At 47.1% G+C, this 26551-nt stretch overlaps 1 protein-coding gene across 3 annotated transcripts in view; it reads right to left on the bottom strand.

Annotated features, from left to right (window-relative positions):
* Positions 1-26551, bottom strand: part of ZFHX3 (zinc finger homeobox 3) — a 395458-nt gene that overhangs the window by 137223 nt on the left and 231684 nt on the right. For all 3 annotated transcript variants that reach the window (XM_042022867.1, XM_042022869.1, XM_042022868.1), the window contains one exon: positions 2429-2739. The gene's annotated coding sequence lies outside the window, so the exon portion shown is untranslated. The remainder of the gene's footprint in view (positions 1-2428; positions 2740-26551) is intronic.

Raw genomic sequence — 26551 nt, 5'->3', positions numbered from 1 at the left:
CTTTTTGCTGTATTTTCCCAGCCTGTACAATGGGTACAATACCGACTCCGACAGACCAGAGCACATGAGATGGGATGTTGGTGGAATTCCTCCTGGTGTGTTTCCAGAGTACCATGAAACCATGTCCTTTCATGGTGCCCCACTGATCAAGCTCACCTGCCCTTTTCTTCCTTCCCTGTTTCTCTGGAATTAACTCTTACAATTCAAAACATCAGCAGGTACAAACAATTATGATTAAAAAAGAAACTAATTGCTAGAAAAGTGCAAACACAGCACCTCCTTGCACTGGCCTTCTGGTCAGTGGCAATTTGTCTACTGTAAGGATGTTCAAGTCCAATGTCCTGCAAAATTCAGTATTAAATGTGACTCTTTATTGCCCTGAACAGGAGAGATAGGCATCCCTAAAATGAAATACTTGTTTTTAGCCTGGGAAAATCCTGAAATATTTGCCTTTTAATATGTTGTATCTCGGAAAACTGTTTCATCATGTAAAAATGATTTTATGAGTCCCTGTTTTACTGTTACCCTGTTAACTAAGGTAACTGCTTCTACATGGAATCCCATACAAAAATGGATTAAAAGAATTGTGAAAGTTTCTAAAATTTGAACAAGTTACCAGTGGCAGGATGCCCAATGACAAAAGAACAGTCCATCAGCAAAGCCTGAGCTGAACTCACTGGTGGCTCCTCTAATTACAAAAAAGGAACATCCCAACGCTACTGTGACAGAATCTCAAATCCCTGTAACGCCCTGTGTGTCTTAGCTATGAAACCACTTTTGGCATAGTAATTTAAACTTCTAAATAGAAGATTCAAAATAACACATTTCAGTCATAAATGGTAAAGTTTACGCCCTAGAGTTGCTTTTACACCAGCATAAGGCACTGAGATGGGACAGAATCCTGCAGATTGGGTCCTGTATGAATCCCAGGTTTTGTCATCAGTAAAAGTATTCCAAGAGAAATGAAAACCCAGGCAGTGAAAACCTCTGCTCACCCCACAAAAGGGAGAAAAAGAGACTGACATTTCCATAGGTGATTCTGTCTGATGAAATCAAGTATTTAAATGACTTCTATTTACACAGGAATTTGAGAAATAATGCTAATTTGCAGAATTGGCATCTGGGGTATGAGTGTACGTACCCTGGGAGAGCACTTACGGAGCCTTAGTGAAGCTAAGTAATAAACACTTTGTCTTCACCACACTATTTATGGGTTGCTTGGGGGCATCCTGCTCTCTTCCTGCCCCTACCTGGGCATAAAATTATTGCCCAACTAGGTTTTAATCAGAGCAACAGTAAATCTGAATGACCACACATGCACAGCCATTCCTCCTGCCTGATCTCCAGCATTAATTATAAAGTGAGACTGTTTACACAGTACATACCACTTTCCTGACTTCTTTCTTGTTTATGTCTAAACCTTTATGGACATAAAACTTTGGAATTTGCTTTTGGAATAAAACTGCAATTTAAGTGGCAATAACTGTGTTGGAAAACAACTCAGCTATTGCTCCCCCGGTGCCGCGGTCACGGCAGGTTTGCACTGGAACCTCTCCCATTGGAGCGTGTTGGTTCAGGTCATCTCCTTGCTGTCCCAGCTGGATGGCTCCTTAAAAACTGCAGCTTGAGATGGCTCAGAGCAAACACTCGAGCTTTCCCTCCCGAGTCCTTTCCTTCATTTCCCCCCCATCTGGCTTCCCTGTGCGCGTCCCCACACACCCCGGGTCCAGGGTTTGTGGTGCTCCCCCAGGGGATCAGGTCAGGTCCTCACCCCTCCCAGTGTACTGACCTGGCAGCCTCTTTGCTCCTCCAAACAGAACCCTGTCCCATGCCCTAAGACACCCCTCACTCAGATTTCCCCTGAAAGGGAAATTTTTCCTGTACAGTAAGTCATTACAAACACAAGAGACATCCATCGGATGCCATACACAACTGAGGGTACCAACAAGTAAAGTTACTCACGCTCTACAAGCACTAAATTATTCCTCGTCACACTGTCCTGGCTGCTCATTTTGTCAGGCTGTCACACAATAAATGAATATGTTGGCTGTTTGGGGCTGAGAACTCTTCCATTTGCTCAGTAAAACAGATACTGTACACCCCGGGCACCATATAAAAATAATAAATTACCATAGCACACAGGCAAAGTATTACTTGTCTCTCTCCTCGCCTTTACTTTATCCCCTCCATCCTCTGCCTTTCCTCTGATCAATTCATCTTCCATTTACTTTCTATTTCTGTCTGTAGGTTTCACTCTAATACATACTGCTCCGACAACTACAACCATGCCACCTGCTCCAGAAGTACAAGTACAAAGGCTCCACTGATGTGGAGAAGAGGAAATCAACAAAAGCTCAAGAGGAGGAGAAGAAATAATGTATATACTGCATAGTGCAAGAATATTAGGAAAAAGGAATCGAGCCTCTACCTGGTGCTGTCTCTTACACTGACTTGGATGCCTCCTGACTCCTGCCAGACTCTCTTTATTCTTCACATCCAACACAGAAATGTGGAGACTTGGTAGCCAGAGGAACTGAATGGCCTTCTCTGTGTAGGCAGGTTGGGAAGTGTTTGACCCAATCTCCCTTGTAGGTTAAAATGTCTTTTAATTCTGGTGGGTTGTGTCAAGATGGGAATGAATAAATTCTCTCTTCATTTTAGTGTCCGGCTCATGGAAGCTGCACAGGCTGGATGTTAAGTCTGCCCAAATTCCGTTCCTCTTTGGCAAGGTTATCCTACCTACAAAAATAAGAATTAAAATTAAGGTTTTGTTTGGCTTCTTACAAGTTCAGGTCTTGCCCCACGTTTTCCAGAACACAGTTCCAACCCAAGTTTTAGCACACAGGCTCCCCAAGAGCACCCTCAAAGTCATGGGGAGTAATCAAATTATTTCAATACTTAGTGCATCCTGTTTCCAAAGCATCACATAATCTTAACTAATAAAAAAACCAACAGAATTTACTGTTTGTTCTTTTAAAAAAATAAATAAGCAAAGAAGCAAAATTTAAATATTTATTGAAAAGCTAAATATTGTAGCCTTGTGCAGTTATTGGCAGGAGATGCTGTGCAAATAAAACCACGGCAGGCTGTTGCTTCCCACATCCCCGAGCGCTGGCCCACGGCCACCGCTGTCCCCGCAGCTCCCGGCAGCGCTGCCAGGCCCCGGCGCTGCCGCTCCGGACAGTCCCTAGGAAAGGGCTCTACTTCAGGCACACCTGGCGCTCAGGTACGTCTTGGGCCCACACCTGTCTGCCCTCTCCTCTCCTGGGGAGGTCTGGGGTGTAACCAGGACACAGCTGTCCTGAGCAGTTACAGCAGTGAAATGTCCTGGCAGGTGACTGTCCCAAAGGCTGGGGACAGCCAGGCTGTTCCGGCAGCTCCGGGTGTGCCAGTGGCCCTGGGCCCTGCTGAGGACTGCAGAGCTCCGCAGGTGAGTTGGGCTGGCCAGGAGGGGAATTCTGCTGCTTCTGGCATCTTATTCCCACCCCTCCTATCCCACGTGGCTGTGCATTAGTGATGGGCACTGCTGGCAGATGGCAAAGTTCGAGCTGGGCTAATTAAACATACCAAGCTAATAACCTTCCATTTTGGGACTGGTATAATTCATAATTTAATGTATTGCTGCTGAGACATTAACCTTTCAATGACTGGCACGGTGCCCACAGCAGCCTGAGTGCTGACCATCTTTCAGGAAAATGAGTATTATTGTTAAAACAGGTATAAATCATTCATGGCTTCAGCTTTTGTGTCAAGCTGCACATGAAAATAAGTAGTAGGCTGGGTAATTTATTTACCTTTTGGTGGTTATTCATATGATTTCCATGATCATTTTCTCTGATTCATAAACACTGGCCAATTGCCATTCTGTTCTCATTTTACCTTTTCAATATTGCAGTGGTTATTCTGATTTCCATCTTTAACAAGTTCAAGACTGGTGCCGAGTTGCTTGGTCCAGGCACAAACACAATCTCACTTCAAGGAGGAAAAACTTATTTTAAGCTAATTTCCCAGTATTCAGTGTAATTATTAAAGCTACCAACTTGTTACAATTTTGCATTTTGCTAAAAGAAGTGTTTCTTTGGTGTATAAACACACAGATTAAAACACTTTTCAAAGTTCTCCTTCAGAGGCAGCTGGAAGGAAGCTCACACGTTACTAAAGAGTTTAGTAAAGATCATGTCCTATCTCTTCCAATCAAATGGTGAATGAAAATGGCCAATGCTCCATCAAAAGGGGAAACTATCTCTGTCTTCGAAGGCACATTAAAAGATGAGTCTAAAAAAAATCCTAAGTGGATGCTGAAGAAGTAATCCCTTTGCAAAATTGCTATTTTTGAAGAAAGGAGTTAACTTAGAAATCAGCGAGAAGCTGTTTGTGAATATGCCTGTCACATTTAGTGCTTAGGATAACGCCAAGACCAGGATATTTTGGAGGCGTAAGAGAAGAAGGTGCAGTATCAGCATCGCTGGTTTTAAGCTTCTCCTCAGGACTTTATATGGTCACTCTCAGGACTGTATGAACAGTGCCAGAAGATAAAGCATTTGAACCTATTCATGGGGACAGCACTCAGACCCCCTTGGAACAGGAATTAATTGGGAGGTTGAGGTTCCTCTGGTTTCTTCATACTGGAAACATATGTTAGCCCCAAGAACATCTATTTTTTCCATTGGTAATGGTGCAGGAGATAACCCCTCACTCCTACACGTGATAACCTGCCTCTGTTAATCCATATCTGTGTCACCTGTGGCCCAGGGCCGATCTGGTACACCCTCATTTTGGGGTCTGAGATGTGTCATTGAACCAGATGCACCTGGATCAAAGCCTGGCAGCTCCTTTCTTCAGGGACTCTACAGTGTCCCTGCATTTCACTCCCTCTGCTGGCTCCAGTTATACATCAAATGAAGGTTTTGAGACCTGAAATTTCTTTAAGGCTGGGACATCTAAAATTCACCTGGATCTTCAGGCTCCAGGGCCTGCCCTGCTGTGCTGTCCTTACGGGCAGCTGGCAGGGATGCAGCCCTTCCTCCTCCCAGCCACAGCATCCCGGGCTTGGGGCAGGACCGTGGCATTGCCAGCACTCCCCGCTGGAAGTCTGAGTGGGAAGTGTGTGGCCCCATTCCACGTTCAGCACTCCCACCCCTGAAAGAGCGCAGGACCTCACCTCACCAGGCTGCACCTGTTGGGTGCACCTACAGGTAACTCCAGTCACTGCCCCGTGCCACGCTGAGCCTCACACCTGCTCCCACTGCCTGCTGGCTTGGCGTAACTTCCCGAGGGAACTAGAGCATGGCCTTCAAACATTCGGCACCCCAGGAAGAAAAATCAGGAAAGTAACACCCCTCCTGAGTTTGAAGGACCAGAGGGTTATCCCAGCTGTGGATGTGTGCTGGTGCTGTCACAGCTGCATGGGAAGTCAAGTGCCCCCCAGCTTTGGCAGGCTGGCAGAGCATGAGCCCTCTTGGCCAACATTCCCCGACTCAGCCATGCTACGCAGATGGGCTCTTATGCAATTTTTGTTTTCCATTAGCCACGTGACTTTCTATGGCAAGGATTACTCAATGTGCAGTTCCTGTCTGAAGTGGCCCATCCAAAGTATTCAAAACAAGTTCTGAGCAAACCTGCATCTCAAGGGTTGGTGTTGCCTTCGGGCAGATATTGTTATTTCATAAGTGGGAAAACTGGGGTAATTTTTTTTCTTTAAGGGGGGGCAGATGCTGCACATGTACAAGCACTGAACACCCTTGGTGTTTGTCTAAAGCTGGGAAGAAGCATTGAAAACACCTAGGTGTGATAGAGGGGCTGCATATTTGGGCATGAATCCCCCTATACCATTATGCTTTTTGCTACACACACATTTACTTGCCACAGAAATGGATCTTGTACCTCATTATTCAAATACTTGTCTGCAGTTATTCCGTATTTCAGGTTTTTGGTATTTCCCCCTCGTTCACATGCCAGGTGGCAAACCCCAAATTGGAGCAGAAGTCACTTCCTGCACTCTGGTTATAAGAGAATTAAAGTTCAGATTTCTAATTGCTCTCTCGAGGCCTTATTACTTGTTGATTAGGGTCTTTTGGGAACTGCATCAAACCTATAATAATAAACACTCATTTCACTGGAAGTTTGTAGCTGCCATGGCAGCCCTGCAGCCCTTCCGTAATGGCACACACACAAACCAACCAGGAAAGGCCTCTCTAACATTTTCAGAGGCTTTCCAGGCTGGACAGATCTGATCCATGGGCATCTACCTGCCAGATTGGAGCTGGGGCTGCATCTCTGGCAGAGGCACCTTTGTCTGCATGTGCCCCTCTGCCCTCTCCCAGCCCACAGCCCAGCGCTGGGAGTGGCGTCTGGGCAGGAGCCCGGCAGGGGAGCACATCTGTGCAGGGACAGCTGCTAGGGCTCCTTCAAAATGCTGACTAGTTCCCTAAATGCTGGAAGATTTGGGGACAGCAGCAAGTAAGGAGAAGTAGGACTGCTGGCACACTGCTAGTGGCCAGTCAATGTTCATAGTCCATTACCTCCTGTTCTCTTATGGCACCTGACCAGAACAGATGGCCTGAAGGTGCCATCCTGAAACCCAGGTGCTTTATGCTTCAGCAAAAGCCTCTGCTGTGTGAGGGTGCTGCTGGAGGAGGACACTGAGCGTTTGCTATCTGAGCAGTTTGTCTGCGGTACCCTTGGCACAATAAACCTCCTCCCACAGGTACCCCTGGCCCGACCAGCCCCATGGAATCTGTGGACTGATGCCCAGTTGCCAGCCCAGGTTAGGGATGCTGCATTCTGCTGGAGCACATGGGGACACGGCCCCCAGATCCCCAGCTGGGACAGAAGAGGGTCCCCCAGTGAGCAGCAGTGGCAGGACGGTTGCAGATGCCTGGTGCACAGCTGCTCACTCCAGCTCTGGGTCTCACCAACGCACATGTTCCTAATTGCAAAACCACTGAGTTCTCCTAACTTCAGCAGTCCAAGGTGTCATTCCCAGGCTAGGTGCTTTGGAAGTGCTTGTATGACATCGTTTTTACAGGCTGGATGTCAGAAGCGATGGGATGGGGAGCACAGTGGGGTCATGGATTGTCTCAGACAGGAGAGAAGTTGTTGCAAGTCTGCTCTTGGTGAGTCTCCAGAGAAGGGCACTGGGTCTCCCTGGAACCCCCCAGAATGAATGAGCCTGAAGTAAAAGTAGGCGTTTATCTCAAGTTGCTGCCTCAAATAGCCGGGTACCTGTTGGAAAGGGCAGATCGATGCAAGCCAAGGCAGCCATGCATGAGCTGTTACACAGTGGTTAGTATTGATCAGAGCTAACGGCTGCCGATAGGAATGCGGAGTGGACTGACAGGCCGAGAAGAGGGAAAGAGGAAACAGCCTTCGCTGGTGGCAGACGTACAGAGGAAAGCCGATAAAAAGTCAATTCCACTTAACTGAATGGCTGCTAACTAAATATTTTTGGGGCCAGAGCCTTCCCAGATAGCAGCTGGAATGTCTCTGCTCCAGAACTGAGACATCAAGTGAGCGTGGCATCGACGGCTGAGATAAGAGATGCTGTGATGGCCGGAGGAGCAGGAGAACCTGATGAGCCAGCCCTGCCTGCCTGCCCTGCATGGCCACACGCCATGGGAGAACAGAGAAATGCAGGACTGCTTTTCCCAGGCCCAATACTAAGATTGTGGACAATGTTTCAGGCCAACTTTTAGTGGACTGGATCAGTGCTTGAGGCACCGAATATAAAGTAATTCTCCACCAGTTTGATTAATAGTGTCATAGTCATAGCTTCAGTTCAGGTTCAACCTTTTTAACGTTTTATTATTTTACAGTGTAATAAATCAGGGCAGCAGGAAAAGACAGATGCAGGAATGTCCCTGTCTCCCGTCTGCTCATGCAGACAATGGGTCATGGGATAACGGCTTCCAGGGCTGAGGCAGCTGATAGAAAACCTCCTAGAGAGGAGTCTGTAACAGAGCCAGCGGTGCTCTGAGGAAGGAAGAGGCAGCTGGAAGCCGGTCAGCATGTCCTGTGGAGCTGGAGCATTGACCAAGGAAGGGGCAGGCTGGGGCTCCCAGGGGGCTAACTGGGATGAGATGTCTCCTTGCTGACTGCAAGAGGAAAGGCAGATGTGCCACAGCACCAACCGTCCCAGGGCGAAGTGGGATGCTGCCCTTTCTCACGGAGCAAACGAGCCCCTTCCTGCCCTTCCAGCACCAGTGGTGACCAAACTGAGCTCACACCACACTGATCCTTACTGGGCTTGCTGGTGCAGGCACGGACACAGCTCAAGGACTGTCACGGAAGGCTACAGCTTGGGGAAAGGAAAGCTGAGCTGTGTAGGGCCAGTGCAGGCTGCAGAGAGGAGAAAGCAGAAGCTCTGCAGCTCGGTTGGTGGACAACAATATAGATGATACAGATGAAAGAAAGAACGGAGATGTTTTTATGAGATCAAAAGAATAAGAGAAGTACCCGTAGAGGTTCATCTCTGATGGAGCTGATGGAGAGACTGTGGGAACATGAACCTAAAACATGCAGGGGAAGGGCCGGAGGTGGTGAACAAGCTTCACTTGTTAGGAAGGAGGGATGGAGGAAGAACAAGGGATCTGAAGAGAGAAAAAAGACAAATCAAATACTAAGAAAACTCCTAAGGGGCATTTTTTATGGACTGAAATGTGTGTGTAGCAGCAAAAAGAAGTGGCTGTGGCAATCAAAGGAAGCAATGACAGAGCCTTGGAAAAGAGGTTTTGTCATTAGAATGGAGAGTGGAAAATGATCCAATCATTCAGAAATTGTGAAGGGTAAGGGAAAAACTGGGTCACAGTAAGAAAAACTTCATGGAGAGGTAACAAAAGTCTAATAAATGTACTTTGTTTCTCATATCACCTGTTTTGTTCAATGCGAACCTCGGGACAGCACATAGAGATGCAAATAAATTCATGTGTAACGTGGTGAGAACAAGTGAGACTAATGCTTGAAATTTCTGCCCCATATTTATAGGCTGCTGCTTCTATTGCAGAGCAAAGCAAGTTGTATATTGAACAAACATTGCACTGTTTTCCATCTTCCTTTAACAGGAGTTAATTTTACTTTTAAATTTTTATCAGTTTCATACAGGGGTCTGGCAGTCCCAAGGCAAAGGCACCACAACTTACAGGTTATTTGTCATTACAACTTCAGGACCATTAAAAGAGATGTAAGCTACAACCCAGGGACCAGATGACTAAAATATTGTCAGCAGCTGGACTCGACACACAGTTATTTTTATTTGCACATGCTGATATTCAGGTGTTTATAAAACAAGGTCCTCACTGCTGTCAGTGCCTGCCTGACACTGATGCCCGGGTTTGTTGTCACGTAGGTGTTGCAGGCTGGACCACCTGGGCCATTGACATGGACAGTCACACTGACACCCACAAATCCTACAACTGTTATGTACATGCTTTTAAAGATAATGCTTTGAAGCCTTGTATTTACTTCTAGACTAATTTAAATAAAGGTTAACTGTGAGATTTAAGCCACTTTCTGACAGTGAACCTTCAACTACACAGTGAAGGCATTGGCAGAGCTAGAAAACTCCTTCAGCCCGTGTGTACCATTGCTGGACAGTCAGTGGGAGGATTAAGGGAAGAAATCAGTTCAATATTCCAGTATCCTTGCTGCTAAATTCTGTGCAATTCCAAACTAGACTGAAATCCTGCCTTTTTTACTCTGTTCCTACCAGGCTACCTCCCTGCACTCCATTATATTGGAATGTTTTAAAGCTGACATGGTACAGGAAGAACTAATGAAATCTATTAGACTTTCAGTACAAAAGAGGAGAGATTTCTAAGAAATACTGCACAAAAAAGTGCAGATTAAAAAAATGGAAGCAGCAGAGAACAGCAACTATGTGCCACAAAAAGATAAACACAAAAAGCTCAGCTCTCTCTTATAAGACACCCACAGTCTCCATCTGTCATCCCAACCCTTCCTCTCCCAACTGTTCTTAAATTAAATGAATGCTTCTAATGGGCAATTTTCTCATGAAAGTGTATGAGAATTCATCCAAAGACAAATTAAAACAATGCTCTGGAATTAAGCAATTCACCCCTCTCACAGGTTGCCGGGCTTCAATGGTTGCATTTACAGTAGAAAAAAAACAGTAAAACACCCAAATAAAGAACAACCGGCAAAAGAGCAAACCTTGCATTGACCATAGCCAATGCAAACACAGGTCGCTCTCTGCAATCATTCTCACAGTCCTACAGCTGAGACTAAAGGTTATTTTCCTCTGTATAAGAGACTCCTGTACACATCAGATTTACTGGTTCTGTCCTTTGTGGGCCCTGCAGTCCAAACACCTCCCAAGAGATCAGCAGTGTTAAAGCTATATATTATGTTTTTCTTCATGTAAATAAACCTAGCTTGGGCTACTGTGTCTAAAGTGGCTTTAAAATGTATTTTTCTACTCACCATGTACCATTTTAGTTGCTTTTAGCATCCTACCCAGCATCCCATCCATGCTGGACATGAATAACATGCTCGGATTTTCCATTCTCACTTTGGTTTCCGGTCACTTGAATTTTGAGGTTACTGCTTAGTAACAGAATTCTTCTGTATTTTGGGTGAATGCACTTAATTTGTGTCACTTGAAGCCTAGATGGACATATTAGCAAAATTGCAATGAAACGTTTCTATTAAACTCAGCTCTGAAGGAGGACCCTTGAAAAGGAAACAGATGTTAAATTCAGACCCCATCAGATGCCAGTGCCTCCTTCATAACAGGTCTCGGCTGCCTCTGTATTTCACCATTTGCTCTTTGCATTCACCCCAGGCAGTCTGATACCAAACGGTTTGGGTATTTTAGTTTTCTTAGCTAATAGTCCCACTAAATTTAGATCTAGCAGCAGAAAGGAACTAAAAGGAGACGAGCCACCCCTGCGGCCCCGAAGAAGTTCCCGGCGCCAGAACAGGCTGAGGCTGGAAGCAGCTGGGATGGGGCACACGTGGTTGGGCACTGCTCCTCCATGGCTGTGGGATCCACGGCCGACAGTGTAAGCAGGTCCTGGGCCAGGGCCATGCTCACGAGTGTCCATGCTGCCGCGACAGGGACACTGGAATGCTGGCTGGCCAAACCAGGGGCTCCGTCATCAGCCCTCTCTGGTCTGGACTGTTCTGCCACTGCAGGTGCTTCATTCGTCTCTCTGGGTCTTGGCCCCAGATCGCAGTGCACGCACTGCCAGTCCCCTTGGATTTCCTTCTCTGTTTGCTTTAATCTTCTGTGCTCCCTCCCTGCTCTCTTGCTGTCTTTGCATGATTCCTGCCCTCACCCTCTTCATTACCAAAGTCGCTGGGACTGTTGGAGCTCGCAGCGGAAGGTAACTGACCCTCCCCAGACCCCCTGCTCTCTGTGATTCCTGCATGTGCTCTTTCACAGTTTCTCTTACTGAAGTCCCTCACTGTTGTACTTAACCACTGTGAGTGACAGAAATCCAATGCTGACCACTTCATTATGTACCGACCTTGTCCCCTGGCCTCCTGCCCCTCCATCTCTCTTGGGCAGTTTGCCCTGTGTCATGAGTCCTTGTTAAAGGTCAGGACCCCAAACCATCAGCACTGGTCGTGTTGTTTTACTGTATCACCAGAGAAATCAGGGCTGTCGGATCTCATTAGAGCCCTATTTACGGGTGGAACGCCGCTTCTGGCGTGTGATGAGCCACTACCATTGAAACGCAATCTTCCCCAGATCAAACCAGCAGCACACAGGGATTATATTCCAGCAGTCAATCTCTCATAATCGCTCCCACCCTTATTGGCATGGCTACTACAGTCCCTGCATGAGAAAGGAAATCCTCTTAAACAAATACTCTCCGCAGGAGTAAGACTCTGCTTCCCGATGAAGGGGCGCAGGCCGTGGCCACAGGGAGGGCAGGACAGGCGGCCACGCAGGCTCGCCTGGAGCAGCCAGGTCAGCAACCCCCGTGCGCTGCCTGGCTCTTCCTGCGGCAGCAAACCAGAGACACGTCCGACTTGATGCCACGCCAGTGATGGAGAAGCGTGAACGGATCCTCTCAACGTGCCTCCGAGAGGAGCTGGGAACTGCCACCCCGCGTGGGAGCGGGGAAGTGACGCCGCTTCCTGCGTGTGACATCCCAAATCGGCGGCAGCACTGGAAGGTTAATTATTCACAGCCTTAGAAAAACTTCTTTAAATTGTGACTCTTATCAGCTTCTTCTCTGACATGAGTATTAAAACACAGAGACCCTTTCCCTCTCGGATTACGCCACAGTTTTCAGTCACACTCAGGACAAAGCACTAAGGGATTTCCAGAGCATGTTGCCAGGTGGGTCAGGTGGTAAATAACATCATATGCTCCACATGTGAACTGAGCTTTTAAAAGAAAGTTTCAGTGTGGCTGTTTCAGCGCGGCTGTGTGCCAAATTGGTAATTTCCCCAGTGCATAATGCAGAAAATGATGCAAACCCATTACATGAATTCTGAAGACAAAGAGAAATCTCAGCTGCCTAAATGACAACAAATCAAAAAGTAAACACAGAGGCTAAAAAGAACCATAGGAGTAACCTTGAGAACCAAATCCCATCTAGGACGAACCCCTGTACAACATGTCACGACAGAGAAGGCAGCACGTTAAACTCACAAAGTACAGATATTTCACTCAAATGAGAGATTTATAACAGTTGCCTTTTGGGCCACATGAGCTCCAAGTTGTGCACTACATGGTGACACCCCATGATTTTTCTAAAAGCATTTATAGTATTTCAGCATTCCTTGCCTGAAAGATTCCACCTTATCAGACGATGATGTTCCTCCTCCTCAGGATGGTTGGAGAAGTCGAGTTGATGTGCACAGGGAGGTGCTGCTAAACCCAGCAGCCCATGGATGGAAAGGGAGCGATTGTGTGAGGAAAGAGGGCCTAATGAAACCATAAGGGCAACCAAGCCTGAAGGAAAGGTTTGGACGAGTTTTTATACCACTTTCTTGGGGGTTTTGTTATTAAATTTAATGCCTAGAAAGAGGATAAAGTTAGATGTTGTACAGTGAGAGGATTATCTTAGTATGGCAGTCTGGGAAAGGCACGGCTCACATGCAGTCCACAGCAGAATTTTGAAAAATCCTTCTTCAAAAAAAGTATAAAAAGAGGAAAAACTATGAAATCCTCAACTATATGGAAAAAAGAGAAGATCTTAGCAAGTCTAACAGACAGCCCTAAAACCAAAGCATGTAGACTCGATATAACTTATTAGAGTGGCAGGAGAAGGCAATATCTGCACGGGAACAGCGAAGTTGTACAAGAAGAGGATTTACCAGGAGCTCAAAAACCTGAGAATATGGTCCACATTAAAGGGAACTTGACACCTGCTTTGCCCAGTTCTGAGCCAGACAGGTGCAGCTGCATTTTTAAGAAAGTGTGTAAAAGAGGACTCTGACATACACGAGAGGTGCGATAGGGAAGAGCCTCAACCAAAACCAGAGACATTTTACCCCAGATTCTCAGGTAACTGGGAGTGAGAGGATAAGGTTACCACACGTGCTAAAAAGCCAGATCTGCTTTCTTCTAGGTCACTAATTCTGATATTTTTGCATCCATTTGGGTCAGCAGGGTCATAAAATATGACCTTTCCATTTTGCAAAGTTTCTTCTAAATCATTCTCTAAGAGCTCCTTTAATGTGTTCTTACCCAGAGCAGTGGGGCTGGCTCAGCTGGGCTCCTTTTCCATTCCATGCACAGTTACAGAGATTTGCTGCAAGGCCCTGTGATGTTCAGTTGGGGACGAAGAGCTAAATCAGGCTAAAGTGTATTTTAATTTAATACAATTTTTGCTAATACTGAAAATAGACATACATCTGACATGGTTTAACATTTCAGAATTTGCTTAATTAGCAGTTCCTTATGAGACCAAGTCACTCTTGGAGAGGTGAGTGGTTCCCTGGGGGGCTCCAGAAGGGGTCTCTGCCCCAGAGCAGCCCAATGTGGGCAGTTCCCAAAGCTCCTTCTCTGTATGGCTGCACTGAATTTGCTGCTTGGCTTCAGCACTGGAACTATCTGTCAATTCCAAAGCAGAAACAGAGTTTGAAAGGCAAACATGAGCTGTGATCAATATCCTAACAAATCCAATGGAAGCCCCAGCTCCCAAAGGGTTAATCCAGAGAAGAAAAGGCATCCGCATGTTTAGTGAGCTAATGTGTTTATTGACTGGGAGGCCTTTAAGTCTTCAACAAGGAAAAGCTCTGATAAGTGACTGGAAGTTCGAGTCAGACAACCCAGTTTGGGTGGAACTTGGGTGAAACAGGGTTACCTTTTCCAGCTGATTGGCTTTTCAGACTTCTGGGGGGTCATCCCTGGGGTGTGCCTTGGCAGGGGGTCTGCACCTGCCGGGAGTGAAGCCCACTGTGGAACAGGGATGTTCCCACAACAGGGAGTGTCCAGGCTGGCTGGTGTGGACACAACATAAGCACCTTGTCCCAGAGAAAAATGATGGGCCAGCGTCCCTCCAGCGTCTCGCAGCGCTGTTCAGCATGTTTGAGTCCAGACCTGGAGTGTGTTGTAATCCTCTGCCAAAATCCTGCACGCAGCTCCCAGATGGACACTCCTGATTTCCACAGGGGCATCCCAAAATGTGCAACAACTCCCTGCTGAGAGCACGACTCTGCTCAGTGCCTCCACATCCCAACCTGGAGCTGACTCCTTGCTTCCACATGGGCGCATCCAGCGCTGGGCATGGGGAGAGCTGCCCACCCATCAGCCTGGTGGACAGCCCTGCCCAGTCCTGTGCTGGGAACTGCACTGGTGCACCTTAACCCCTTGTGTCCACCCACCGGCCGGTCATTGTCAGGGTCAGTGCTGGGGTCAGGGGTCGGTGTCTGCCTGCTAACAGAGTGTGAGCCAACACTGTCCTCACATTGCTGGAGGGAAGAGACAATGCCCCCCTCTTGCTGCCAGCCATTGCCCGGGGCCGGGGATATTGGCTCTATTGGAAAACTGACAGCCCAGGAGGTGATGGAAGTGTCTGATAGCAGCTGGAGAGCTGGCTCGAGGACACCAAGCAGCTAGGCTTCCCCTGGGATGAATCCCCCAGGATGAATCCCCAGGTCTGCAGGCTCAGCCCCCTGTGCCAGCCAGGTGCTGTTGCCTGGGTCCAGCTCTGGGCTGCCCTTCCCAGCCTGAGTAGAACCTCCTGGTGACCCCACAATAGCCTCACCTCCCCACACCCAAAAGCCCTGGACGAGCACCCATCATCTGACCAAGGGCAAAGAAATCCTGGGTTACCAGTGGTGCCTTCTGCCATGGAACTGTTGGAAATTACTTTAAAACCCAAGAGAAATTACAAAGCCAGGAAGAGAGAGACGTTACCAGGATTTGGGATAACAGAAACACCGGAATTTTGGTAAATGTACAGGTTTTGATCTGTCCCAGGCCATAGCATGCACCTAGTTCAAGACATGACTGCAAGGAAGAGTCAGGAGATTTTTTGGCCCTTTCAGTGCCAAACCCCTCTGGTTCAGGTACCATGGCAGTGACTACAAAGGTGTAATCAGGGGATATTCCTTATGGATTTCTCTTGTATTGGAAAAATATTGTAACCAAACCATATACATTCCATTTCCGCATTAGTTAAGCGATTATAAGAAGATAAATTAAATTAATGATCCATCTAGCCAATGTCCTGTCATCAACAGGGACCAGTAACAGTCCTGCAGGCTGGAGCATGGAATCAGTGAGGAGGCAGTGCTGCTATCACCAACTTCAGATTAAAGGACTTTCTGAACTACAAGGATGTCCCACTTTTCAGCAGTCCTCAGTGGATTTTTCTCCGAGGAAGCTGTTCAGTTGTTCCTGCACACAGAGATCATCAAGAGATGCCAGTGTCCCAAGCGTCTACTCAGGAAACAAATAAATACCCTGGAATATTGTTCCCTCTAAATCTGGCAATCTGGTTGGGAATATCTGTGAAGAGGTGGGTGAGGAGCAGCACCACCACGGCTTCGGAGAGGAGAACAGGCAAAATGTATCCTGGCACCACTCCCAATGAAGGGCCTGAATTAGAACCTTAGGGTGGGTGCTGCCCACCACGCGACACAGATCCCGCAGGAATATTCTCCTCCTGTGGAATCCCAGCCTGGGGACAGGGTGGAGACACAGCCTTGAGCAGTGAGATCGGCGGGTAGAGAGACTGAGCATGAGGAGTGAGCCGAGGTTTGAGCCTCGGTAGCTCAGGATCCAGAATCTTCGTGGGTCGGGATGTTTGATTGACCGGGCCATCAAAAGCAGCCACGGTCGCTCCTGCTCTCAGGCTTCTCCTCACCTTGATTTGCATATTCAAGAATCGCCGATGTCTGGCTGTCAGAGATGGTGACAGTTGGGGGGGTTTTTTAGCTTTATCAAGGGGGATTATTTTTAACCCAAATTATTTTGCATTGTAAATGTTTAAATCCACATCAAATCCAGATTAATGCATAAAACAGTCCAAGAGGGTATTTACTGGGGGGAAAAAATAACAATAAACCAAATTATTATGGCTAGCTTCTATCTGAAGTGTTTTTAAAAGGGGAAAGTCTGCAATTTTGGCTAAAATATCACTTCAAGGAGAAGATTGAAATAAACCTCTCTGCAAAACGGCATAAGTTTACATACAAACTGGAACCCTTGGTACTTTTTCACAACATGACTGGAATTAATAATGCAGATAAATCCTAAATAAATCAGGATTAGTGTTAACTACGTCTTGAGGTTTAATACTCTGTACGAAAATGAAAGGGGGCCGGCGGGGGAGGAAGGAGCTTTGCCTTAAAGCTCCGCGGAGCAGAGCCCGGAGGAGGCCGGGAGCCCCCGACCCGCCGAGCTGGGCAATCAAAGCGTCTCTAATCGCCGCGCTCCGGGATGTGTTCAAAGGATCCGGGCTGGCCACGGGCTGCCTGAGGTCACCAGGGAAATGCAGTCGTGGGCCAGGGGGAGGGGTGTCTCGGATTTTTGGACAGCCCGGCTGTTTGGATCTGGTTTCAGGAGGTCAGCCGGATTGCAGTATTTTACCGTCTTATCAGCAAAAAGATTAAATTTCCCGTCGTGGTTAAAGAGCTCAGCTCCACTCTGAAGGAAAATATAAATAAAACTGCCAACACAATCGCCCGAGAAAAACCTGTGGCAGCGCGTCGGGCTGGGGAGCGGCTTCCCCGAGGCCAGGGCGGCCCCAGCGGTGTCCTCGCTGCTCCCCCGGCTGCTGCCCAGCCAGCACAGACGGCCTCGTCCTGTCCTCTCCTCCTCCCCGAGCCACGGCTGATGAACCCCTCGCTCTCTGGTACAAAAGTAGAGGGTTAAAATTTTTACCTTTTTTTTTTTTTTTTTTTTTTTTTCCCCCAAAACCCCAGAGGAGTAGAAAAATGCTTCTTGTGTTCATTTTGTTACCTGGGAATTCACTGTCTCTGTTCTGGTTCTGTCCGTGCACCCCTGTGTAAGAACACCAGCTCAGGGCTGCCCTGCCTCTCCCAGGTGTGGGACTGGGCTGGAAACTCTCAGAAATTTGCGGCATTCTAAGAAATCTCATCTCCCATCTGTTTCCTGTTCCTCTTTCAGCACTTCCCCAGTGCTCACACCAGCTCTGGGGCTCAGACAAGTTGAGGGCCAGGTTCTCACCCGCCTTGTGCCACAGCTCATCACCAACACCTGTGCCAACGGCGATAAATCCATCACAGCAATCCCACGGACACGTGCCATTTCTGCCGTCTTGGGTCTCTTTGCCCAAGAGACCTTTGGGTCTCTGTATGTGTATGTCACAAGCCTGAACACAATCTCACCTCTTTGCCTAAAGCAGCCAGTTTGCTAAACTTTAATGATAACCTGTTGTTTTTATGTGGAATATTTACCTATGATTAAACATTGACCAGTAAGCAAACAGAGGAGGTTTTCAATAATGTTTCAATATTTAAGAGCTGGAAATTACCCTGGTTTATATCACAAAAAGCAAAGTGCCAGCAGTCAGTAGTGCTGGTGCTGATGTTAGTTGATGCGGTTCTGAAAGAACACCTCCTGTAAGAGTGAGTCTGTGTCTCTGGTCTCTACAAGAACAGCCCTGTAGTCTGTGTCCTAAGTGACAGACCTGAAATGATCCAGATGACACCTCCTGGCAGATCCCTCTGCATGAGTCAGCACATTCACCTCAGTGCCATTGGAAGTTTCAAAAAAAGTTAAAGAAAATAAACCCTGAGTCTGTCTTTTCTTTAGGAGAACTTCAGCCTAGGTCTGAGGAGATGAAGATGAGATGCACAAGTGTAAGAAGTCCTGAGATACCTCTGATTGCTCCAGCTCTCACAGAGATGACACTGACATTACACAGGAAATCAGAGCACAGTGCCCACCCACGGGTTCTCCTCTCCCAGGAACAGCCACAGTGAGCACAAGCTGCCCACAAACTCCGGGTGTGACCTTCAGGTCGGTTCAGATGAACCAAACCCCAAGGATGCTGTCCAGCAGCTGCAGCACCTGTGTGGCCCCAAGACAGGACAAGCCCTGGGCCAGGCTCACGGGGGCTCAGGCTGCTCATCAGCGGGGCATGCGGTACCAACTGTGTAATGCTGAGACCCTCCAGTTCCACACTGCACCAACCCATCCACGCAGCCAAAATCCCGTCTTTGGGCTGACATCGACATTTCAGCGAACACCCGCAGGCATGGGGCTGTGTTGGAGCAACAAACCAACTCCCTCCTTGCCCAGTTCCAACAAAATACGTGTTGAAGAGGTGGGACCCGGGGCAGGGCTCTGGCACTGCTGGCTCTGACCCAGGCACATGGGTCCAGCCCCTGCCCTTGGAGCTGCCGTGTCCAGCCTGGTGACCAGCTCTGGGTTCAGCTGCTACCAGCAAATCCTCCACAGAGGCTCAGGAACCTTTCTCCACCCTGCCTTTGCCAGCTGCAGAGAAGTGTTTCTGGAGGTTTAACCAGGATTCTCAATGTAGATGTCCAGAAACCATTGGGTATTCATAGAGCAGAGGAGCTGATTTTATACTGTGATGTTTAAATGTTTGGGCTTTGCTTTCAGACATTTCCAGTAGAAGAAAAAGGGAAAAAAAAGCCCCAAAGGGAGAGGGTGGAAGGTCACTGAGAAATGGATGTGACTTCCACCACGTCCACTGCCATAATGGGGCCATGAAGCATCGGCCCCTCTTCCTACTGAGCAAACTCTGAGCGGATTAAATGCACAAACAGCCAAAACTGGTTATATTCCTTAAAAAACCCACATAGTGCTATTCCCATGTGTTGGGAAAGAGTAAATCTCCCAACCCTAAAGACACCTGTGTGGAACAGAACAAATAACCTGAAAACTCCCTGTGAAAACCAGCCAAGCTCTGATGATACATTTGGTGCCCCAAAAGCTGCAAATTTCTCTTCACAAGGAAGTTTATACATCTCTTCTAAAAGAGGATGTGAAAGCAGCTATAAAAAACAGGAATCAAAGTACAACAAATTAAACAAGGAAACATCTGTGATGATCAGTATGAGCTAAAGCTGATGGGTGTGAACAACTTACAAGAAGAGCCAGCTGTGTCAAGCACTACCCACAGAACCCTCACAAACAATAAACCTGGGAGTTCTGAAGTTCACCTTTGATACCATAAATTCAAATAATTGATTATTATGTGCAATAATTAACCATTACTAAACAGAGACAGGAAAAATGTCAATAACTGCGGAGTAAAACATTCCTGGTGCACATTTGTAATCAAAGTGGTTGATGTAAATAGATAATCAAGGTCATGTAACAGTAAAGGTGTAGGTTAAATAGCATCTGTTAAATATAAAGATTTTTAAATCATGAACTCTGAACACTTGTATCTAATAATTTTAAAAGAATCATTTGGAAACTCTTCAAAGGCTTCTGGCTAATCCTTGATATGTCTTTGAGAAATGGGAATGTCTGTGCAAGGCTTGGGAAGGACTTTGGTTGCAGGTCTTTTTAAAGCACACAGGATTGACCTGAGTGTGCAACAGACGGTAACACTGGCCACATGCCAGCAAAGAGATGAAGGATGGAGACACACTTCATGTTGATGGTATTGCACTGGAAGTAATTATTGGTTTTAATTTTCTCAGCAACTTTCATGGTGGACTGTTAGATCACCAAATCTCACTTACGGCAGTCTTGTAAACATATGACAAGCCCCAATTTCCCAAAGGAAAAGAGCTATGAGAAAAGCTTCCAGGCTTCCATTCAGAACTGGAAAACCAGACTTCATGGGATGCTCTTTGCCCATAATACGGGAAGTAAGTGGAGGTCTGACAGAAAACGTCCAGGAAGGCCAGGCAGAGAGGAATGACCCACTCGGATCTTACAGAAACGCTTGTCCATTACCTCGGGGCTCAGCCCATTAGAAAATGGTAATATCCTTAACACCTGAATAAGATACTTTCATTTGTAGGGAATCATAGGGCTTGTTCAAACAAACAAGAACAGCACCGGGATTGAACACTGCAAGGTGGAGAAGGTGAACCTGTGGAGAAGGACGTCACTGGATAGCACCCAGTCTTCAACTGTAAATGCTAAGTGACATAGATTCCTTCATCTCCCTAAAGAACTTGTCCTAACAGTTCACGAGTTTCATTGGATAAAACCTAAATTAAGTTTCTCTGTTTTTTCAATGCAAAGGACATTTTCCAGACCACCAACTCTTGCTGTAGCTCTTCCCTGAACTCTGCAGTTTTCTTTTCCAGATTCACTCACCAAAACCAAACCACTGGAGCCCTGCCAGGAGCCTTGCAAGGGGCTCATCCACTTGGTGATGCCCATTTGGTGCATGGCCAAGAACTTCGTTATCTCTCAGAAGTGGAGGACTGCAGTGCTCCCCTGCAGGTGTCCAGCATCCACCTGGGTCCTTGCCTAAGGCACAGCAGTCTGAGCCACGAGGTAACACAAAATGCCTGAACGTCAGGTCCCTTTGCAGCATTTAATGCTGGACACACAAAATTGTGAATAACTTTGGTCTGCTGACCAAAACATCAGTTTCTAAACAAAGAGGTACAAGATGTTACATCAGACGGCAGAGTTCAGGAACTGAAATGACAGCAAAGCTGCTGAAATACAGAGAATTGGGAAAAGAAATAAATATTCAATAAATTCATTTACAAATAACAATTGACTCTACAGCCACCTTTCATAGGAGAGGAGGGACGTGCAAAGGAACATGGAAAGTTTGTTTTCCTTGAGCATTTACAATGCAATATTTAATTTGAAATTATCATTTCCGGTGCACACTGATTATCTTCCTTATCTCCTTACCCCCATGATTTTTCTATCATCAGTTTTATTTTGCCTTAAACTAGACGGTTTTATTTATGGAATAAATGTCAAGTTTTCTCATGAGCTTAGTGGCAAGCACCATGACAACCATGTCCTGGTTTAGATGCTATTGACATTGAAGTAGGATGTAGTAGTAGTAATCATAATAATAATGATGATGTCAAGGCCTTCAAGTGAGGCCTCTATCATTGCAAACCATAACTTGCAAGTGCACACCAATGTTACACCACTGCAGTGTTCTTTTTGGGGTTGGACAATTAAAACCAATCATGTGGTCAGTCTCAGGAAAAACTTCACTGACATATCACAAACAATCTATTATTATCCAGTATATCCCTAACATATCTCTGTATGCAGACATGCATATACCCTTGTATTTCATAGGGAGTGCATGGAGAAAGCCAGGGCAATGCTCGGTGTTCCCTTCCTCCTCAAATGGTTAAACCAACACTGATGGTTTTGGTACTGGCTGATTAATCTGAGCAATTTTAATAAAAGAAACACCACCAAATACAATAAAGAATCCTTTCCCTCTGCCTCACATCATGTGGCTGCATCCTCCATATGGCCAGAAGGAAAAGCCATCTCCCATTTGCCCACCAAACCACATATTTAATCCATGTGCTTATGTCAAACTTAATTACAGCACATTTGGCATAAAATAACAATCCACATCCTTGGAGAGGGGAACTTAAGTAGTTAATATGTGTGATTGAATGAAAGTGCTTTGCTGAATGTTTATGAGAAACCCAAGACAGCCAAATGTGGTGATATTTTAACCACTTAAACACCAGCCCTCCCTCCCTGCACTGGAGCCCTGGGTGCCCCTACAGCACCTGCCAAGCCACCCCGTGCCAGAAGTGCCCTGAACACACACCTGGCCAAGCCTCATCCAGCAAACTCACGAGCCCCTAATAACCCACGTGTTGCTCTGAGAGACATTTTTCCTGCAAATTTTCCTGTCCTTTTCTCTCATTATGTGCCTTAAAAAGATCTCGGTGCTTCTTTCTTATTTTCATGCCAGTTTGTAGAACTCACAGGTCTCCAAAATGCAAATTTCCTCTCTCTGTATCCTTGGAACCTCTAAAGAAGCAGCCCTGAAACCTGACAAGTGGTTCTGGATTTATGCTCAGTCAGAGATTTACTGGAGAGATAAGGACAGAATAAAGAAGGACAGAATGCAGAGGTGCTTCAGGTCCCACAGGGGAATCAGTTGTCGTGGCTGTCCAGGAAAGTTGGCTTTGAGATCACTCCAAGACAGAGACAGAGAACTCCTGGCTCTTAGACTGTGTGACACCCTAGAGCCTTGGGAATGCTGCTCATGGGGACCTGTAGGGCACAGGACAAGGTGCCTGCTGGCCCCAGCTGGCTCCCTGGCCCCTGACGCTGGGAGATGGAGCCCACTGAGACTCAGAGCATGCTCCAGGAGCACCAGGCAGGTTGGAGGGGAGCAGAGGGACTGCCTGGGAAACAGGGGATGCACAGCAATGGCATAAGGGGATGGAGGCAGGTCCTGGTGGGATGTGCAGTCAGCGGTGACACACGAACAAATCTTCAATGAAATCAGTCAAAATGTGGTACAGGGGCCCAGAGAGGCTGCTGAGGTTTCAATGCCCGACTGGAGAGGGCCCTCAGCAGCTTGATTTCTGTTGGCCTTGCTTTCAGCGGGGTTTGGACAAGGTGACCTCCAAAGGTCCCTTCTCACTCAAATTACACCCCAACAACCAGGAAGGACAGAAATCGGGGGTCACCGCAGTCAGCACCCGAGATCACAGAGCACGAATAAAGTTCCCGTGTGAGAAGCGGTGTCTGTGGATAGAGCAGGGGAAGAATGAAAAGTGTTCAGCAGTGACCTTGCTACAAGGAGTGGGAACAAAGAGGAAACAGCTGAATGTGGCGCGGGGGTGACGAGCCCTGGTAATGGCCTGCTCCTGCTCCCAGACAATGCGCATGGAAAATCTCCCATTAACTTCGGTGACACGGCACCAGGCTCTAAAAGAGCAGGCGCTAAAGTGGATGACAGTGTCAGAAAAGAGAGGAGGAAAGAAGGAAAAATTTAAGTTTCACTTTCATCATGCTGAGGATGAGTTCACTGCTGAAATTCTGCAGTTCCCTCTTTCGAAAATGAACATAAATATTTTGCACCAAACACAGAGGAGTGGCTGGAGTTAACTGACTCGGCATCTTTAAAACAATGGCATGGCTTTCTTCTTGCCAGAGATTAATTCTTGATGATTTACCAGTGTGAGTCCTTCACCCTGCCCTGGACATAAAACCAGTGGTAAGAGCCTAAAAACCACCACACTGGGTGCAAAATCCTATGGAACGCCTGCTGTACACTGATGTAACTGAGTGCGACACCCTGGCTTTTACATCACCATCACTACCCTGCTTCTGCTAGCACAAAATAAAGTTAGTTTGCACACTGACTGAGAATATTTATATATAAAAGATACATATACAGAGGACAAACAGGTGATGGAGCCTTTGATAAGTAAATGTATATAATACAACCATATATTACCGTGTCTAGAAAAAAGCACATGTTGAAGAAATTGCAGTTTCTAAAAACCTGTGCTTTTAGCCAGGGTGGCCAAAACTGCCCAGACTAACACAGAAATTGTATTTTTTTGTATGGGAAAGGTTATGAGAAGGAAACAGTGAGATTCGTCAAACACCTTTGGGGCAGGGCTGGTCTGCAGCCTGGAGTTGGCTGCTCACTGCTGCCACTTGTTCTGCTTGCTGTGGCATTTTGGGTGGTTTGTGCCTCATGAAGAAGTAGTGGCCTTTTGTTTGGATCCAGGGGACACAGCCCCTCACGCCAACACAAAGCAAATATCCATGTGTTGGGATGCGACAGTGCCTGCGCCCCCCGAAGCGAGGGCAGCCCTCACCCCCAGCGCCGTCCCACGCTCCCGAACCAGCAGTGCTCCGAGGCGTGGGATACAGGCACAACCCAAACTCACTCCCAGGTGTGGTCCCCATCCCACAGAAGCCAGTGGCTGCCCCGGGCCCCTGCAGAACGTGTGTTCTGTCCGTATCCACTGCCATCATTGACTGCAGACAGCAAATGAGCCGTCCCGGCAGCACCCAGCCCCGGTCAGTCCTGGCCCGGCGTCTGCCAAGCACGGTGCCCTCTGCCCCTGGGGCTGGACTGAGTTCCCCTTCCCACGTCTGCTTGACAGCCCTGTCTGCTCGGAGGGACCCAGGATTCCAGGCAGAGCTTTCCCATGCCATCGTCCCTCAGAATAGCTCTGCTCTCCGTATTTTTAGCAAGGCTCAAATAGGCCAATATGTTTGATTTTCCACTGTTTCCACCCAGCTCGAGTCCTGTCCATGGCAGCCTCCCTGTGTTTCTATCGGCGTGTCTGGCCGGTGGTGCAGGGCCGGGGACAGGGGCGGAGGAGCTGGGAGATGGTAGCTCGGGCAGCAAGAGCTGCTTTGCATACTTGGAGTTGTACAAAGCTGAATTTCTGAGAGAGAGAGAAAGACGGAGAAAGGGGTTTCTGTAAGTAGCGGAGACAATGAGAACAAGGCAGGCACTATGCCAAGCACGGGAGGACTGCCAAAACACATATCATTAGCTTGGGCCAGCTATAAGCAAGGAAATGAGAAACATATGTTGGAGAGCAAGGTTAGGAGCGAGGGACTATGGGTCAGTGACAGTCGTCCGAAAACTTTTCCCTTGTTCTTGAGCTGTGGCCCGCTGGTGTCAGATGTCACTCTGACAGCCTTCATTTCTCATGACGGCCAGGCTTATTTTGGCCTGCTTGTTTTTTGTTGTGGTTTTTTTTTTTTCCCCTCCCCTAATGGGAGTTATTGAGAGGAAGAAGAGAACAGACAAGAAAGACTTTGCCATTTTTTTTTCCCACAGTTATGGGAAAATAACCTTGTTTTCTGTGATGTTCTCTGAAATCCTCACCCTTTATAAAATAACGGTGTCTCAGGACTAGGATTCTGCCTAGCCCTGGTGAAAAGAAAAGGGTGGGTAGTGTATTCTTAAGCAGTTCTTGATGTTCTTTCTTAAATATAATTAGATGCACCTCATTACCTCAAACTAAAAGCCTTTTGTACTTCTTCAGGGCTGTGCTTCCTGAAAGCCAAAGCATGCCACGGCTTGCAGCACCCACTCTTATTTTATCACATTAAGTGTATTTTTAACATTTTTACCCTTTATCCAGGCTGTTTGCAGATTATTTCATTTTTCCACACAGGCTACACCCAGATGATACACTCCTCACTGACATTTAAGGAAGAGTTTGAAGTTCCCGCTCCCTGTCCCAGCACCATTATGTCTGTTTTCCCTGTGATGGAGCTGACACTAGAGAGTGTCTCAAAGAGCATTGCTGCTTCCCTCCCTAGGCTGAAATATTCCCAGATAGAGAAGATCCTAATGGGAATCTTAGACACCATCCCAAAGAGACTTCTGTTTGACTCTTTTTCCAGCAGACTGACCCCGATGGGCCCCTCTGCTCCACCAGCACCATGCTGGGGCTGAGCATCTTGTAAAACCTCAGGTGGCCTCGGCTTGGAAATGTACAGGAGGTTCATTTGCTTTGGGGCTTGGAATTGTGTACGGAGTGGAAAGAAAGGCAAGGATGCAAGGAGAAATTCATCCACCAAAAGCCGAATGCCATTCCTCATGGATGACCCTTGCCCTGATGAAAGATGCAGGATCACCAGTGGACACGATGGGGTTGGGCCCCTGCTGCACAATAGTGTCTTTTATGCCTAAAAGTTTGCAAGAAATAATTTAATTCTAATGTCTTTAATTGCTTTCCATGCACTAAAGCCTGCTCTGAGAGCCAGGCAGTCCTGGCAAAGTTGCTGGGGGAAGCTGGAGTACCATGTTTGGAGGGAAGTAGGTGAGGTCCAAGATGAGGTTTGAAAGGAAAAGGGAGATGAAGCAAAGGCCGCCCAGGGACTCACTGCAGGCAGAGACCAAGGTCGGATGAGCAGTGGTGAGGCCAGGCTCAGGCTGGGGATGGCACTGAACTCTTGCTCCAGCCAGGGTTGCGGGGTGACAGACCTGTCATTTCCAAGCACTTTAACTCCCCAACTTTGAGGAAGAGTTGGCACAGCACACAGCCACCAACACTTGTTTCCTCTCAGGTAATAAGTTAAAATGCTTGGAAATAATATTTCTCCCTCCCTGTTTCTGGAGCCTGGGCTGGGCAGCAACAACAGCAACAATCCTTACAGAGTCCTCCCTGCCCGTCTCTGCTCTGAAACACACCTGCAGCAGAATGCTGAAGAATTTGCTGTATTAACATACTCTGT

This window comes from Corvus kubaryi, unplaced genomic scaffold (assembly GCF_017639235.1).
Source record: "Corvus kubaryi isolate FWS band 111438036 unplaced genomic scaffold, C.kubaryi_AGA036_p1.0 37225, whole genome shotgun sequence".
NCBI lineage: Eukaryota > Metazoa > Chordata > Aves > Passeriformes > Corvidae > Corvus > Corvus kubaryi.
The sequence above is the reverse complement of the archived record's forward strand: the minus strand, read 5'-3'. Positions and strand labels throughout refer to the sequence as shown.